At 41.3% G+C, this 17,741-nt stretch overlaps 1 protein-coding gene across 1 annotated transcript in view; it reads left to right on the forward strand.

Annotated features, from left to right (window-relative positions):
- The first annotated feature begins 5,570 nt into the window (after nucleotides 1-5,570).
- LOC111142177 (solute carrier family 41 member 2) overlaps nucleotides 5,571-17,741 on the forward strand; it is a 115,909-nt gene continuing 103,738 nt past the window's right edge. The window contains exon 1 of the mRNA XM_022495184.1: nucleotides 5,571-5,623. The gene's annotated coding sequence lies outside the window, so the exon portion shown is untranslated. The remainder of the gene's footprint in view (nucleotides 5,624-17,741) is intronic.

Here is a 17,741-nt window from a genome sequence, read left to right on the forward strand (position 1 = left end):
GCCCTGGGCGTGGACCCAGGAAGGTGTACAGGAGACTGGAGTGTCCTTGTTAATGAGAACAGGTAGTTCAAAGTCCACAGGCAGGACCTTGTGGGCACAGTTGAGGAACAACAAGAACCTGATGAATTGTCAAGGACAGCAGGACCTCTGCTCCCTCAGGGGTATGTTCTAAAGAAACCAGGGATAGGGAACCCTTGAAACATTACCCTGTTTGTGGAGAGAAACTCCCAAAAGGGACCAATGAACAAGGTAGTCTAAAAGAAATAAAAACATCATACTGAACTTCTTTAAATTCCTCAAAATCCCCTCCCCACCTTTTTTGTAAAAGTGCTTAGGACTAACCTCTACCTGACTACTCTTTTTCCTATCCCTGGTCCTAAAATTTTCATTGGCATGGCTGGTGATCCTTTAGATTGGAGCTTAAAATCACTTCCTCCTACAAGTCTTTCCCAATCCCCTGCCTGTCTCCCTGACCTCCAAACTTTGGAAGATGCTTTTTTTTTTTTTTAAGATTTTATTTATTTATTTGGCAGAGAGAGAGCACAAGTAGGCAGAGGCAGGTGGGGGTGGGGGAAGCAGACTCCCCGCTGAGCAGAGAGCCCGATGTGGGGCTCAATCCCAGGACCCTGAGACAAGGACCTGAGCCAAAGGCAGAGGCTTAACCCACTGAGCCACCCAGGTGCCTCCTGGAAGATGCTTCTGCTTTGTACAGCTACGGCATCCTCAGACTTTCCCATTGTAGCTCTAGATTTTGTTGTCCTTGTATATATAGTCGTCTGCCTTCCTGGAGAGACAGTGCAGTGGTAACCTCTGGAGTATTATCACCATTCACAGCAGTGGAATCTGAAGTACCGTATAGAGCAATATCTCAATTCCTCAACAATAAAATAGGTATAACAACAGGATGTACCTTAGAGAGTTGTTGTGAGCACTGAATTTGTTCCCACAGACCAGGCGCTTAGAAGAGTAGACCCTCCCAGAGGTTCTCATACCAGCTCTTGACTTTTCTTATCATCCGCCATTTTGGCAAATGGCAACTCCAGTTTTCCAACTGCTTGAGCCAAAACCTTTGGAGACATCCTTAACCGCCTTTCTCTTTCTTCTTTTTCTCTTACCCATCTTTCAATCCATTAGCAAATCTTGCCTGTGAGCTCTCCTGTCAAATGATCCAGAGTGCAGCACCTTCTTACCACTTACCTCTTTGACCACCCTGGTCTGTGCTGCCATCTCTCGCACCTGGATTTTTTTTTTAAGATTTCATTTATTTATTTGTGTGTGTGAGAGAGAGAGCACGAGCAGGAGGAACGGCAGGCAGAGGGAGAAGCAGGCTCCCCGCTGAGCAAGGAGCCCAATGTAGGACTCAAACTCAGGACCCAGGGGTCAAGACCTGAGCCAAAAGCAGATGCTTAATTGACTGAGCCACCCAGCCCCACCCCCCTTGACTGGATTATTGGAAGAGCATCCTTACTGGTCATCCTGCTTCCACCCTTGCCTCCTCACTCAGCTCTCCATGGTCATCCCTTTGAAACTGTCAGAGTGGGCCATTTCTCTGTCCAGCCCCTTTCAGTGGTTCCTGTCTCTCTCACAGTGAAAGCCAAAGGTCTTACCTACAATGGCCTACAAGCCTCATGACCTGCCTCTAGCTACTTCTCATTCCAGCCACTCCAGGACTCCTTGCTGTATCTTGAACACCTCACACACACTTTTGCCTCAGGACCTTTGTGCTGGCTGTACCTTCTCCGGATACCATAGTTGCTCCCTCACTCCTTTCTGCTCAAACCGCAGGACCTCTATGGATTGCCCTGTATAAAACTGTCTCCCCTTCTCTCTATACCCTGAACTCTCCAACTCTTTCTCCTGTTTTATTTGTAGTCATTGTAGTTATTGCCATGTGGGATATATACATCTTTCTACGTATATATACCTGTATACAGATACCTGTATTCATATACACATATATGTCTGTTTGTCTTTCCCCACCTGAATGTAAACTCTGTAGGGCAGACATCTGTTTATTTTGTTCACTGCTATATTCCCAGAGCATGAAACAGCATGGTGTTTAGTAAGTGCTCAATTAATATTTGTGAATAACTGAATGACTGTTGTTACTTGGTACACGGTAGAAGGTTCACCATAACTACTTACTGCATGAATGAACAAATGAACATTCCAGAGTTTCCCAGGAAGGGCATTGATAATGGGGGGGGGGTGTGCTTAGGTGAAAGAAACAGGGACGTGTATCCACAAACATTTGCTGCATCGGCTACATGTTCTTGGAATCATGGTTTCTTTTTTAATTTTATTTTATCTTATTTTAATCATTGTTTAAAATAGGTATTTTATATGGTTTGTGTGACCACTTTTAAGCAGTCTGCACTTTTAAATTTCTAAACCTCAGTGATCATCAGAATTACCCACAGAGATTCTTATTCAATTGGTCTTTTTAAATTGAGAATTCAAGTAAATTTGACCAAAGATTTAACCCTTAGTGTCCTTATATGAAAAATGCAATTATAATACCATCCACATAGGGTGTAAAGGATAAAATAAAAATATTGTCTGTGGAGTGTCTCACACATAGTATTAGGTACCCTTCGCTTCTGTTCATTTTTTCTAAAGTTTAGAGGTTAAGTTCTTACAAGCAAGTCATATTCCTTGCTCTCTAAACATTTGGGTTTGATTTCATCTTCCGTCCAGATCTCTACTTTGTGTTCCAGATTTATTTTGTAAATATATACTCAGCATCTTCACTTGGATGTCTCATAGAGACAGCGAACTCAACATATTTAAAGCAACTCAAACTTGTCCCCTTGAGACCTCCCCCTCCAGACTCCCCATCCCGGGGAATGGGATGAACTCACGCTAGAAACCTGGGAGTCATTTTGGGACACTTTTCTTTCTTTCTTTCTTTTCTTTCTTTTTTTTTTTTTTTTTAAGATTTTTTTTTTTTGAGAGAGAGAGAGAGAGAGAGTGTGTGTGTGTGTGTGTGTGTGTGTGTGTGTGTGTGAAAGAGAGAGAGAGAGAGAGCGCGCATGAGAAGGGGGAGGGTCAGAGGGAGAAGCAGACTCCCTGCCAAACAGCCCAATGCAGGACTCGATTCTGGGACTCCAGGATCATGACCTGAGCAGAAGGCAGTCTCTTAACCAACGGAGCCACCCAGGCACCCTTCTGGATACTTTTCATTCCCCCACCTTTTACATGCAGCCAATGATTAGGCGCTTATGGATCTAATTCTGATTGATGTCCTTGATCCACCGTCTTCTACTCTCCCATACCTGCAGACTGGGTTTCACACACCCTCTGCTGCTGCCTTCTTCCTCAGTTCCCACACTGCAAGCAGAAATGTCATTGGCAAACACGAATTGGATCGTGCACAGATGGAGTCTCTCCAACTCTTCAGTGGCTTTCTTTTGTCTTTAGGATTAGGTCCAAAATTTTCACCATGGCCCTCAAGCCATGTACACACATCTCCTTCAGCACTAGTCGCCTCATTCTAGCCTCAGGTGGAGTCCCTTCCTACCCAAGAGCCTTCAAACCTGCGGTTTCTACAAGGGCACTCCCCACCCCTTTCCCTTTGTTGTCAGACCTACTCTTCCTTATTCTTCAAGGCTCCGATTAAATGTCACTTCCTCAAAGAGATCTTTTTTACCCCTAGAGCGAACAGACAAGTCCCATTGTTACACACTCTCCTAACTCCCAGGTTTTCTTCTAGCAATCATCGCAGCAGTGATTAATACGGATCTTCAATTCTAAGCCACTTGCTTCACAATTTAACTTGCCAGCTGTCAGGCAGAAGAGGAAGTAGTGATGTGAGCATTGTTGCCCGCACACATTAGGATCTAATTTTTCAGAAAGGGGTGTCTCTTGACCCAATTCTACCCTGAGCTATTTCCAGAGTTGAAATTTAGTTTGGATTTGGATTCCAACTTAGAGCTTAAAATATCTAAAAAATACTCACTATATTGTGGCACACAGAATGACAGCACCCCGTAAGGAGAAGGCTTCCCACCTAATGAAATTTAGGGCAACTGAAACCTCCGGCTCAGAATCAGTGAGAAAAAAAAAATGGTGGTAGATTTTCAAAACTGGGAGAGGGTGGTTTCTCTGATTAAAACTCAGCGCAGAAGTCTCCAAAAACTGTACAGTCCCAGGGAGGTACACTTACCGGGTTGGAGTTTTACTACAGGCAAACTTTTAAGAACAGCTATTTACCTGCAAGTGGTAATATGGTTCAGAACAGTGAGAACAAAACCCACTTCGAAATACAGTCAGAACCCTGTTTTTCCGTATTCTTTGCAATTAGCCTTTCATTCCTAACAGTGTTTAGATTGCGAAGAACAGCTGCTTTCGCCATTGTAAAAGGCATTACTGCAGATGGTCAAGACGGGTACATAAACACACTTCACCCAGAAGGTTAAGGTCAAAATTCAAGCTGATTGCAAAGCACAAAAACAAAAAAGAAAAAAAACTGGATAAATGTACGCTCTGGTGTCCCTTAGCATCTGAAAAGCTGATACTAAGTCACTGCTGGACAGTGGGAGCTCTGCTCTGAGGAAAAGAGGGCCACTAGCTGTGTAATTTTAAAAATGACAGCCTTTGGAAATAAGTGCCTGAGGACAGTCCCTGGAATATCCCGCAGGCATAGGCCATTACCTGAGTCATTCTAAAGGGGCTCAATAGTTAGGTAAGAGGTCTGGGATGGTGGGGGGGTTGCGCTGCAAACTTTGGTCACTTTCACCTGGACTGTGGCGAGCTTGGAAAAGTATTGGCATCCCAGTCATCTCCACTGCGCCCATGCACTTGGCGTCTACACCTCGCTCCCCGGGGAAGGTGCTGGGAGCGGCCCTCAATCCCATCCCCTACTGGTGCACCCCCTCGTCTCTCCGTCCTCAGCGAGACACGGCGCCTTCAGCGAGGCTCTGCGCAAAGGCAAGCACAGAGTTACAGACGCCTTGGTTTTCATTCCAGTCTGCGAGAAGGAAACACGAACGCAGCCACCAGGAGGCCCCTGGTCTGAGCACAGAAATCATGAGTCATAGATTTGGGGGTTCGGACCTAGGAGCAGCTGGCGATGTGGATGGGCGTGGGTCTGCGGGGATGACAGGGCGCTGCCAAAAGGCCACAGTCCCTCTCTCCGGGGTACGGTTCCCTAAAGACTCCTCCGTCCTCCCCTCCAACCCGCGCCCCGGGCGGCGGCTTTCAGGGTGCGGCCGGGGGTCGGGGAGGGGCGGTGCTCGCGCTCCCGGTCGCCGCCCCCGCGGCCACATCACCAAGCGCTAGCTTCCCCTCGGGCGGCGGCGGGGCTGCGCGTGCGCGGGGCGGCCGCGCGGGGGCGGGGATCGAGCGAGCCGCGGGCGCCGGCTCCCGGGCTGTCAGCGCGGGGCCGCGAGGGCGAGAGGAGGCGCGCCAGCAGGAAGGAGCCGCGGCCGGGGGCAACTGCCGCGCCGCCGCGGGGGCACTAGGTGAATGCTCCTTCCACCCCCCGCCCCGGGTGCCGAGGTCGCGTCTGAGGAGGCGGGGTCCCCTCTGCTCACACCGGCCGGGGCGGCCGCGCTCCGGGGCAGGTGATAATGGAGGGGAAGTCTGGGCTTTGGCCGCGGCGCGGGGTTCGGGCGCATCCCAAGTACTGGAGGGAGGTGGGGTGGGCCCGGGCTGGGACCCTGCGGCCGGGGCGCGGGAGGGCGCGGGAGGGCGCGGGAGGGCCCGGGCTGTGCGGGGCGGCCGCGCGCCCCTCGGGAGCCGCCAGGTCCCCTCCCCCGGGGCCCCCGCGCCTACCCCACCTCGGGCGGGACGGCGGGCTGGCCCTGGGCGCGGACGGGGATGCCGGGCAGCTGCGGGCGGGCGGCCCCGGACGCTGGGCCCGGCAGCGGGGGGGTGGCTGCGGGACCGGTGGAAGGTGAGCTCGGATGGAGACGCCGCCCGGCGGGCTCGGGCACACCCCAGCTCCACCACTTCGGGGCTCGGCAGTTGCTTCGTCTCACCTCCTTCTTTCATTCTTTTAAGTAAGTGAAATGTATCTCAATTAAAAAAACAAACAAACAAACAAACAATAATGAATTCTGGAATGCTGAAAAGAAATTAAAAAAAACCCAAACATTCATCTGCATTGGGCGATTACGTTTTTGTACACAATTATGTATATTACCTTTACGAATCTGTTACACATATATGTCATCTTTCTGTAAGTGAACACTTGGTTTTTTTTTTTTAATTGAGATACACTGCCCATACCATAAAATTCATCTTTTTAAAGTGTGGCTTTTACTTTAGTCACAAAGTTTTGCAACTATCACCACTATCCTGAACATTTTCATCACCTCAGAGTGAAACCCTGTACCCATTAGCAGTCATTTCTCATTTCTCCTTTACCCCACCCTCTGGCAGTTGCTAATCTACTTTCTTTCTCTATGGATGTGCCTAGTCTGGAAATTTCATATAAAAGGAATCCTACAATATGTGGCTTTTGGTGTCTGGCTTCTTTGACATAGCAAAATGTTTCCAACATTCATCCATGTTGTAGGGTGTATCAGAACTTTATTCTTTTTTTATGGCTGGATAATATTCCATTGTATCAGTGTACCATAATATCACATACTGTTTATCCATTCATGGACATTCAGGATGTTTCCACTTTTTGGCTCTTGTGAATAAGGCCGCTGCCATAAACATTTGTGTGTAGGTTTTTATGTGAGCATATGCTTTCATCTCTCTTGGGTGTCTGCGTGTTTAACTTTTTGTGAAACTGCCAAACTTTTGTATAGTAGGGGGCATCCTTTTACATTCCGGCCAAACGCTGTATGAAGGTTCCAGTTTCTCGTATTCACCGACGCTTGTGATGATCCGTTGGCTAGTTCTTGTTACAGCCATTCTAGTGGGTGTGAAGTGATACTGATTTGCATTTATCTCGGGGCTAATCGTGTTGTGGGTCTTCTCATGTGCTTACTTGCTCTTTGTATAGCTTCTTTGGAGAAATGTCTATTCAAATCCTTTGCACATATTTTGATGTGATTATCTGTTTTCTTTCTTCCTTTCATGTTGGGTATTTTTTTTTATTGTTGTATTATGTTATTTATTTATAGAAAAAAATTTAGGTTTTGGGGCTATTACTGACCAAAAAAAGCCAACCAACCTGATAGCAGGCAACATAATGCTTCTATTTGGGGAAAGTGGAGTAAGGGCCATTAATGTTTTCCTGAATACCTTACCTGTTAATTCTTGATCATCTTTCCTCCTGTTTCCCTTTCTATTCTCTTGAGAAAAGCCACAAAAGGTATGCTATGACCAGATTGAAGAGAGACCACACACAGCTGGTGTTTTCATATATTCAGTGCTTGGCTTGAAAACAGTCCCAGTTATCATTTTAATTACAAATAACTTATTTTGATGGCTGGCTAAACAAAATACTAAAAAATGGCAAACACCAGTTATTCAGTTAAAATTTCATTTGCTTAACTTCTCAGGCAAAGATCTTGTTTTCCTAAGTTTTTGTAGTCTTTTACTACAGTTAGACCCATCTGTGGGTGGCAAATAAATATTTTTGGTGGCACTGAAGTTAAGAGCCACTTATGGCTCAATGAATGCAGCTAGGCTTCTTTTGTGGTTAATTTCTGAGTACACACAAATTCAGTGTTAGCCTTAGCTCTTTTATAGCAAAAACCACTGAAAAAGACATGGCACCTGCCTCTCAGGAGTTCAAGCTCATTTTCCTATTGCTCTAATGTAACTGTTCAAAAAAATTTTACTTTCAAATTTCAGAAGTATTATAGAAAATAAAACTAAAGATTTCCAAGTGGAATTATGGATAAGCAACTGATTGAAAGTACGAAGGTCAGTCCAATCCTGCTTCTCAACTACTAAATTATAAAACAATGGAAATGTTATTTAACCCTTTTATGCCTCACTGACTTTCTTAGTAGAATGAATAATTTCAGTATGTAACCTGAGTGTCTGTTTTTCTTTTAGCTAATGGAATGATTATCAGAATATTTGAGATAACCTGTCCAACCTAATAGTGATTGTTACTAACTCACCCAATGGATATAAACATCTCCCAGAGCTACAGATGTTTTCCAAGCTGGCCTTCTTCACACTCTGGAGTTTTTAGGACTTACTGAGGACTGAATGTCGAGAGCAGTGTAAAATGGGAACAGTTTTGGGGGCAGGATCCCTGAGAAATGCTGGTCAGAGCAGACCTGCCTCCTTTATAGTGAGCATCTAGGCACCTCACATCTTTTCTCTGAGATTACCATAATTACATTTCTATAGCTTAAGAATAATGTATGTGTGTGTGTTTTAAAATATATATGAAAATAAAACATATGTATCTCCAGTAGGGATCAAAGGCTAGGACTGTCAGTCAGTTATTCTATTATAATACGAATGGATTTAATCAGATTGCTCCCCCCCCCCCCATCAGCTACACTGAGGAAATGGGAATTTTGACCTGAGTAAAGATAGGAGAGGTAAGTAGTAGGGGATCGTATTACAGGTTTGACAAAATTTGCAGTATTTCTAAAAGTGTGAGTGTTGAAAATGGAGATCTTTGGATAGCATAAAGGCTCTGGAAGAAGAGAAAAGAAAAACAAGAATGAGAATTTGGAAGGAAAGGTTGTGAGATATTAAAATAGATTCAACTTATTTTTTGCCGACATTTAGATTCAACGACATTTTTTGCCCAAGAGAAATTCTAGATAGGAAAAGGTAGAAGAACCTTCTTTATTTCACTCCTCTTCCCCTTTCCCCCACGTTGCTTCTCCATGGTACTCTTCTTCTAGGACCCAGAAGTCAGACTGCAATGAATACTGTTCACGTGTAAGCTTTTCAGTATGCTAATTACATTCCCCTGTCTCCACATTCTGGTCAAGTTGAGATCAGGGTCAAGAAACCAGATGAAGATTAAAATGCTGTTAAAATATAGTTTCATTGTTATTTCTGGTAAAGCTGAATTGGAGAATTTAGTTTAGATCTGTGCTTACTCTTTTCCTTCTTAATTTACCTACCCAGAGGAAACTGTAGCACTTAAAAAGCTGTGGGTCAGGTCTCCCCTGCAGGGAGGGAAAGTTCTTGATCAGGAAGTTGCCCTCCTAGGAGTTGGAATGGAAAGGAAAACTTTCCTTGAAGGCATCCAAGAGAGAGAGAGCCAGTGAGAGTTCGGGGGAGGGGCCTGTCTGGAGTATTGACTTTTATCCCTGTCTCAGCCCTTAACAGTCACTTTCTCCAGGAATTGCTGATGGGGTAAAAAGAAAGAAAAGCGCCCCTTTAATCCCGTGTTCTTCTACTTAGGGGAGTGAAAATCCTGTTGTCTTTGTGGAGCGGGAAATACGGAGGTCCTCTTATCAGTTAACTGTGTCGTGTGTGTTTTGTAGGCTAGCCTAGGAACTTAATACTTTACAAAATAGGAACTGAGAATTTATTTTCCTTGGAAGTAGCTAAACTTCTGAACAGTTTTTAAGTGGCTGATCTTTTCATTGTGTGGTTAAATACATAGATTATTAAGTCTATATTCTAACTTTTTTACTCCTCGAATATTTACAGACTGTCGAATATGTAATAGGCACTAGTCTAGGCCCTTGGGATTTGCCAGTGAAGATGAATGAGTCCTTGCTTTCATGGAGTTTGCAGCCTGCAAAGACAACTAGTGCAGAACAGTTACAGTAGAGTATAATAAGTGTTAGAAAGTTTGGGGTACTTTGGGACCACAGAGAAGGGAGACCTCATCTAGGAGGGTCGGGGAAGTGATGGTTAAGAGCTAAGGTCACAGGGACACCTGTGGCTCAGTCGATTAAGCTTCTGCCTTTGCCTCAGGTCTGGTTCCCAGAGTTCTGGGATCAAGTCCTGCATCAGGCTCCTTGCTCAGCAGGGGGCCTGATTCTCCCTCCACCTGCTGCTCCCCCTGCTTGTGCTCCCTCCCTCTCTCTGACAAATAAATAAAATCTTTAAAAAAAAAAAAAACAAAACCGGGCACCTGGGTGGCTCAGTTGGTTAAGCAACTGCCTTCGGCTCAGGTCATGATCCTGGAGTCCCAGGATCAAGTCCCACATCAGGCCCTCTGCTCATCAGGGAGCGGGCTTCTCCCTCTGCCCCTCGCCCCTTTCATGCTCTCTCTCTCTCAAATAAATAAAATCTTAAAAAAAAAAAAAAACCAACTAAGGTCACAAAGTAGAATAGGAGGTAGCCACGTAAAAGCAAGAGTTTTCAGGAAAAAAGAACATAATGCAAAGGTCATTAAGAGAGAGGGTGGTGTACTAAAGTATTTTTCAAACTGCAGACACCTAGGCACTCAGGAGTAGAATGTCAGTTCAGTGGAGTGGGTTGTGACCTGCATTTTAAAAAAGAAATCACATAGAAGCACGTATGTCACACATAGTTACTAGGTTGTGATATGTAAACTTTGAAAATCTGCAATAGGCGAAACAGAGAAAAAGCCCTGTGTGACGACAGCCCGAGGTCTTGGGTGGGTGGGGATGATAATAAGGCAGGATTTAGTTAGGCTTATTAAAGAATTGGCATTTCTCTTAGAGGAAGTGAGAAGCCACTGAAAGTTTCAAGAAGGGCCTAAATAGATGAATATTTTCTAAAGATCCCTTTGAGTGCCCAGGCTTTCTCTATTTGAATATAAAATACAAATTCTTTAGCTCCATGTGGCAGGTATCCCAAAGTTAGTTCTAATCTATTTTTTCTAAAGAATCTTTCCACTATTTTTGGTACTGGAACCTCCCATTTCATAAAGATTTATAGTCTGCCCCAGTGCCTTTGCACTGATGGAAAGGTCTGCAAGAGTCGATCTTGCTTCTGTTTTACTCATGTTGAACTGCTGGTATTTAGCTTAGTGCTTGGTAACCGGTAGGGACTAAGCAAGTCTTTGTTGATAGAGTCTAAACAGTCTTAATTTTAAAACTGTTACATAGTAGTCAGATGACCTTGGCATTTCTGATAATACTTGCTTTTGGAAAAAGGAAAAGGTTTCATTGGAAATTCTTCTTTTCTCTGTTGGAATCATGTTAGTGATAGAACCATGCTGATTTACTTAAAAGGTAATTTAACAAAAAGCACTCTTATATTAAAACAGTAGCAGAGAGATGAAAAAGAACAACAGACTCTCTGATCTGGGAGTTTTTCTTCCCAGAGAGTGCAGAGCAGTGACAGATTATTGACGAGAGGAGGCAACCCAGTGGTCGTTTGTATTTTGTTTGGATAGGCATTTTTCTGAGCACTCACCAAAAGACAGTTTTATAAAGATGGCTAGGAGGAAAGAGAATAAATTAGATTAAAATGTATCCATCTTATGAGCTTAATGGAGAGGCAACAGAAAATAAATTTTGGTCTTAAAAGAAGTAAAAATAGGGGCACCTGGGTGGCTCAGTGGGTTAAGCCACTGCCTTCGGCTCAGGTCATGATCTCAGGGTCCTGGGATCGAGCCCCGCATCGGGCTCTCTGCTCAGCAGGGAGCCTGCTTCCTCCTCTCTCTCTGCCTGCCTCTCTGCCTACTTGTGATCTCTGTCAAATAAATAAATAAAATCTTTAAAAAAAAAAAAAAGAAGTAAAAATAGAACATCCATATACCCCAAAGAACTAACAAATAAGAATCTAATGATGTCAATTTGTTGCCAGAGAATGATTGTACTGTCACAGTACTGTGACTTCACAGAATTCGATTGTGAAACCCAACTGTGAAGGAAAAATTCTTTAAGGGTACGGTTTCGATAAGTGGCAAGAGAAGTTATGAAAAATTCATGAAAGGTAGAGAGATTTCAAGTTCTGATTCAAATTTCTCTTTAGTATACTTTTGAGATGTGGAAACTTGGCTAATTAGTTTTGTAAATTAGATTTTATGTAGCTTAAACATGAGTGCTGGAATCTAATTTTGCTAATATAGGATGGCTTTTTAAAGATACTTACTGCATTTTATATTTTTATGTTCTACAGAGTCCTATTTTAAACAGTGCATCGTAGAACCTCAATTGAAACTGCCAACTTGTCTAAATTTATGCTAAGGAAATAATTCTAAATATGGGAAATTATTATGCACAAAGATGTTCATTTTCATTATAGTGTAATTTAGCTAAGAAAATGTTCCGCTATAGGGAAATGATTCATTAAAATGTGGCAATGCAGTTGATGTTTAACCATTAAAAGTGCTATTTCTGAGTAATGGTCTCTTATTTATTACTTTTTAAATTAAAAAATAAAAAGTGCTCAATATGAGCAAAAATTCAAATAATACAAACATATGCAAGATTTAAAAAGGGAAAAGGGTATTTCAAGTCCTTCCTTACCATACACCCCACCCCCAACATAGGCCAACCTAGTGCTTTAGAAGTAAATACTCTGAGCACTTTGGTATCTGTCCTTCCAGACTTTTTTCTAACCAGTAGTTTTTGAGTTTTGCTCCCATGAGGGGGCTCCTGGTTCTTCTCAAGTTGGGTAGCTGAAGACCAAGTGGGTGGGAACCAGGTTGCGAAACCCTATACCGCTTCGTTTGTTCCAATTTTATATGTAGGGATTTCACATAGGGTTTAATTTAAACAAATAATTGCTCTGCATTAAAACTAAGTGTTTAGAAACTATGGGCCTAATTTAGAAAATGAAGTTCTAAGTCCCCTAGGAGATTCCAGATCAGGAATTCCAGATCTTACCCAGTCTACCATTTTGCTGCATGGTGACGGGAATGTTCCATACAGACCTGTCTATTTATTTCTCCAGTACTCTTCTCGCTGCTAACCAGTCACCTTGTCCTCCCCCCACCACCTCTGCCTTTTTCTCCCCCATCTCTCTAAATCTTAGTTGTCCTTTAAGGTTCTGCTCACCATTTGTTTTGTTCATTCCTTCTTTCAACATATTTTTAGTGAACACCCACATTTTGACTAATACTGAATGGGAAATATGTAGAATTTTGTATCAAAACCTCATAAACTAGTAAAGGATGACCTTCATGTAGGTAAAGGCAATAATGTTTTTAGCAAAGTAAGGGCATTGAGGGGTGGGCAGGTACTAAAAAAAGAAGTGGTCTCTTCCTTCTGCAATTTTATGGGGCACTTATTAAAAAAAGGCACTTTATGATACAGCTACATTTCTGGGTGTTCAGTAAATACTTGCTCATTTATTAGTTGAGTAATTAAAGAAAATGCAGAGTTCACCTGTGAATTCAGGATGAACTTTAAGAAGGAGTGATTTTCATTCTTGAGCAATCAGCTGTGTTAAATAACTTGAATCCAGTTTGCTGGATTAAGATCTCTTTTTAAAATGGTAGATGAAAATGAAAAAATACATCAGAGATGATATGTAAACCTAATAATGGTATTACAGGTACTTCCTATTCCAGCTTTCATTTTCTTTTTTTTTTTCTTTTAAAACACTGGTTTCCTAAAGAACTGTCTTGTCTGGGATATGTAAGTACTGTGTAGTGTATGTACATAGTGGTCAGTATATATACACAACACTTTATAGCTTGCTGGCAGTTTAATTAATTAAATTAAAAGTAGGATGGGATAGAGGCACCTGGATGACGCAGTAGTTAAGTGTCCAGCTCTTGGTTTCAGTTCAGGTCATAATCTCAGGGTTGTGAGACCAAAACCTGCTTTGGGCTCTGTGCTGAACAGAAGTCTGCAAAAAAGCTTCTCTCTCCCTCTTCCCATCCCCGCCTTGCTGTCTCTCTCTCAAATAAATAAATAAATCTTTTTTAAAAAAGGGCTGTGATAAATTATATAAAAGGTAACTATTAAACCTCAGTTGATTTTTAAAAGTCAATTGGAACAGAACAGTGGACCTGCAGATTACAAGCTGGGGGTTCAATACAGCGATATATAATATTTTTGTGATCATATGGCATTGTATTCCTTAATAAGGGGCAAAAGGGATGGAAAACTAGGTTTTGAACGTTTTATAAAAGTATAGAAAGAATGATGACTAATGATGCTGATAATTAACATTTTTGAGGGCTTAATACACTGATCTACATACTTTACGTGTATTAAGTCACTTAATCTTCAGAAAAACCCAGTGAGGGAGGGTTTTTTTTCATGAGGAAACTGAGGTATAGAGGCATAGTTCCCACAGCTAATGAAAGTCAGAATTTAAGCCAAAGCAGTTTGACTTTGGAGCCCAAACTCTTAACTACTGTCAGTATCATTAGTGTGTTGATACTTCTTGAACATTGGATTTTTTGAAAGAAAATCATCTCTCTCAATTGAAGTGTGGAGATTTGCTGTATAAGTCACTTGGAATTTCCCCCTAAAATCACTCAATGCAAGTCCTGTTGTTGATTAATTCATTTAATGAAAGGATAGCAAATAGCTCAGGAAGCTTTGTACAGTTTCAAATATAGCATAAAGCATTTGCCAGTGATTTCGCATCACATACTTGCCTGAAATCTGTATACTCAGGTATGGGAGTCTGTGCATAGATTTTATAATCTGAATTTAAAATCATGTTACTCTTGAATCAGTAAGTTCTCTACCTGAAACTAATACTGCACTGTATTAGTGTAATTGCACTCACTGAAATTTAAATAAAAACTAGGAAAGAAAATTAAATCATACTACTCTTTAGGACATAACCTACCCCTTTCTCAGTCCTGTATAGGCAATCTAAGCATGCGTTTCAGCATTAGCAAAGAAGCACCAAAAGAGAGAAAAACATTAATGTTCTGTAATTTTTAAAGAAAAAATGAGGTAGCTTTTCTGGGAAAAATCATACCTTTTTGTGACTCTTAATGTGTTTGGAGTTATTATCATTTTGAAATATATATGGCAGATTGTGGGGGAGACACACCATAGACTCAGTGGTAATCTGGCCTTGCTTTGGAGCGTCATGGGACAGGTGCAGTAACTTATTCACAATTATCTAACAATATAAATGAAATGGCTATAAAAAATGGAAAAATGAATACAGAATGTCAGTTATCTGGCAGTGTTTAGGATGTGTTCATTAAATGAAGACCTTTTAGTTGCGATGGTCATACTGGGGAATGAGTGGAGAAGGAGAGGTAGCAAAGAAAGTGGAAATTTTGGAGCTCCTAGGAGTTTTAGAAGGAGGAAATTGCAATAACCATCAAAAGTAACTTTGTAGAATATTATTGATAAGGAAATTTGGGGGATGTTTTATGAAATGCAAAAAGCGGGATATAAAATAATATGTACAATATGAGCCTATTTTTGTTTTATACATATATAGAGAAAAAGTATTGTTAAAAAAAGTTATATATACGAATATGTCATCAGTGATTATCTCTGAATAATGGGTTTCCAGAATAAACAATTTTTATGTATCCTTGGGTTTTTTTTTTTTTTTTTCGTTTTTCACTGAAGACCTATTGCTTCTGTGAGAAAAAGCAAAGTAATTAAAAAAAAAAAACACCTCTGTGCTAGCGGATATCAGAAGCACAATTTTAAATGAGCTGGGAAAGAAGGAATGGTAGTCAGGACATTTTTGAGCAAAGACCATCATGACAACGCAGTTGTTTTTTAGGTGGCTTTGAGGGTAGTTAGCTTGAACTTGAAGTTGAACTTAGAGCTTTTCCCCTCCCATTTTTTTTAAAAAACTGATATTTGAATAAAAAGGTGCACAGCCCCGGCCAAAGGGTAGAGGAGAGACTTGACTGCAGGGAGTAAAGATACAGAGGCCATTGTTTCAGTTCGCTGCCAAGATAATTGAGTAACATAACACTGTGTACTTGCCATTTACCTAATCTGCGTAGTCCTTTTTACTGACTCGGTGCACTTGAACTCCACAGCACTCTGGGAGGACTCTTAAGGGAAAGTGCAGTTTGGGAAGGTAGAAGACCAGCGTCATCTCCCTGGGTGGTGTCCTACCTAGGGAAGGTGATGTTAGGCTCCCACCTGAGGAACACCGCAGGGAGGGTTGCTGGCCTGTTTCCTAACTCTGGAAGGTAATGTAATTTAGTATGGCCTGTGCATGAGTGTGCTGCTTCACCTCTGAGATAGGGGAGAGTATGGGGAGGTAGACAGATAGATGTGCTTTGAATACATAGTTGAAATGAGATACCATGAAAATTATGGGACACTCCAGGTCTTAAAATGTAGAAGAAAAATGCCAACTTTACATGGGGAAAACCACGTTTTCCTTTCACTTTTCTTAAAAACAAGTTTTCTTTTTCTTTTAAATGTTGGCATGTTAGCTTCCTTTCTTCCTTTCTCTGTTCTTAAAAATAGGATTTTCTTTTTCTTTTAAACTTTGGCACTTTGGCATCCCTTCTGCACCTTAAAATTCTGGAAGCTTTCATTTTCAGTTTTCAGTTTAATTATACAGAGAGCTAAGTGTATATTTATGTTGGCCCAGAAGTGGGTTTGCATTTTTAGAATTGAATTCTCTCTAAGAATATAAGCGTGTGTTATAGGGAAAAGTATGAAAGTGTACTTTTGTATGAATTCCGAATAATAATTTTTACTCATTTGAAATGCTGATGAACTTACCACTTACTTTCTCAATTTAAGTATTTCAGATTCAGAAGAGCCAGAGAAAACTGGATCAGAAATGTATTTATGTTTTATTCTTATATACACTGTTTTACACAGAAACGTTGAATCAGTTTATAAAAAACAACACCTACAAGAAATGTTGGTTTAAAAAAAAAAGAATTACGAAACTGGAAACTGGGACCAGAGAAAATAAAACTAGGAGTTTAACATTAAGATGAATAAATTGATCATAGATTTGAATTTCTGATGTACCTGTAAGTTTCCTCACAGCTGAAGTAAAAAAGAAAAAAAAGTGGCTCAATATTTATTAAAGAAAAGTAAACATACCAGTTTTCAGTAGCAAGGCTATCTGCGAATTGTGCTTTAGTTTTATTCATTAGCTTGTTTTGGCGTAGCCTTCTAAATAAAGTCTCATATGACCTTATACATGAATGACTGATGAGAAGGGGATGTTCTCAAGAGTAGTTCTCAGGAAATTAATGAATGTCGATTGCTCGTCAGTTAAAGGAGAGAGTCATTAAGTGGCAGTTTTTAAATAAGATACATGTAAGAAATGTTTAACATAGAGTAAGAGAAATATACTCCGTTTTATTATTGAAAAGCAGTTTCTCAACTTCAAAACAGAGTTCTCTGATTGAACTCCTCACTATCCAACTATTCCTCAAGTTTTTTCAAATCATAGCTCTAGCGGGTATTTCTGGTAATAGCTGGCTTCCTGTGTTATAAAAAGAATTTGTAAGTGCTGTGAATTTAATCAGAATGTCTAGTTAAATGATTGAATCCCCCCCCTCAATTTTTAGTTGGTCGGTTTGATAGGGACTAGATACAATCTAACCGATGGCACTTGGTAGGATAAATTGTACTTTGTTTATGCAGTATCCTTAGTTCTTTGGACACACACGTATTTATTCTGTCAGCATTTTCTCAGTAAGTAGAAATGGTTTAACTGCAGATTGTGGTTTAGTTGATTCAGTAGCTTGTTTTGGCATATCCTTCTAAAGCATTCTTCCAAAAAATAATTAAATTAACTAACTAGTGACCTTGAGGTTGTGATTCTGAAAACAAAGTCAGTTGCTCTGAGTCTGGTTTTCTTTGAAAAACTGAGATGTGTGGAGGATTTATATTATATTTATTATACAGATTTATTATACAGAAGATTTATTATACCCACTGATTATTTCTCTGGGTGTAAAACAAATTCTTTACAAATGTTTGGTTGTCTTCTAGGCATATAGAAAGAATTAATAAATTTTATGGTATTACTCTTTTCTCTCAGTGGACAGTCTTGGAAGTGAGTGAGTGTTT

The sequence above is a fragment of the Enhydra lutris genome, unplaced genomic scaffold, assembly GCF_002288905.1.
Source record: "Enhydra lutris kenyoni isolate GAN:26980312 unplaced genomic scaffold, ASM228890v2 scaffoldscaffold7, whole genome shotgun sequence".
NCBI classification, from domain to species: Eukaryota; Metazoa; Chordata; class Mammalia; order Carnivora; family Mustelidae; genus Enhydra; species Enhydra lutris.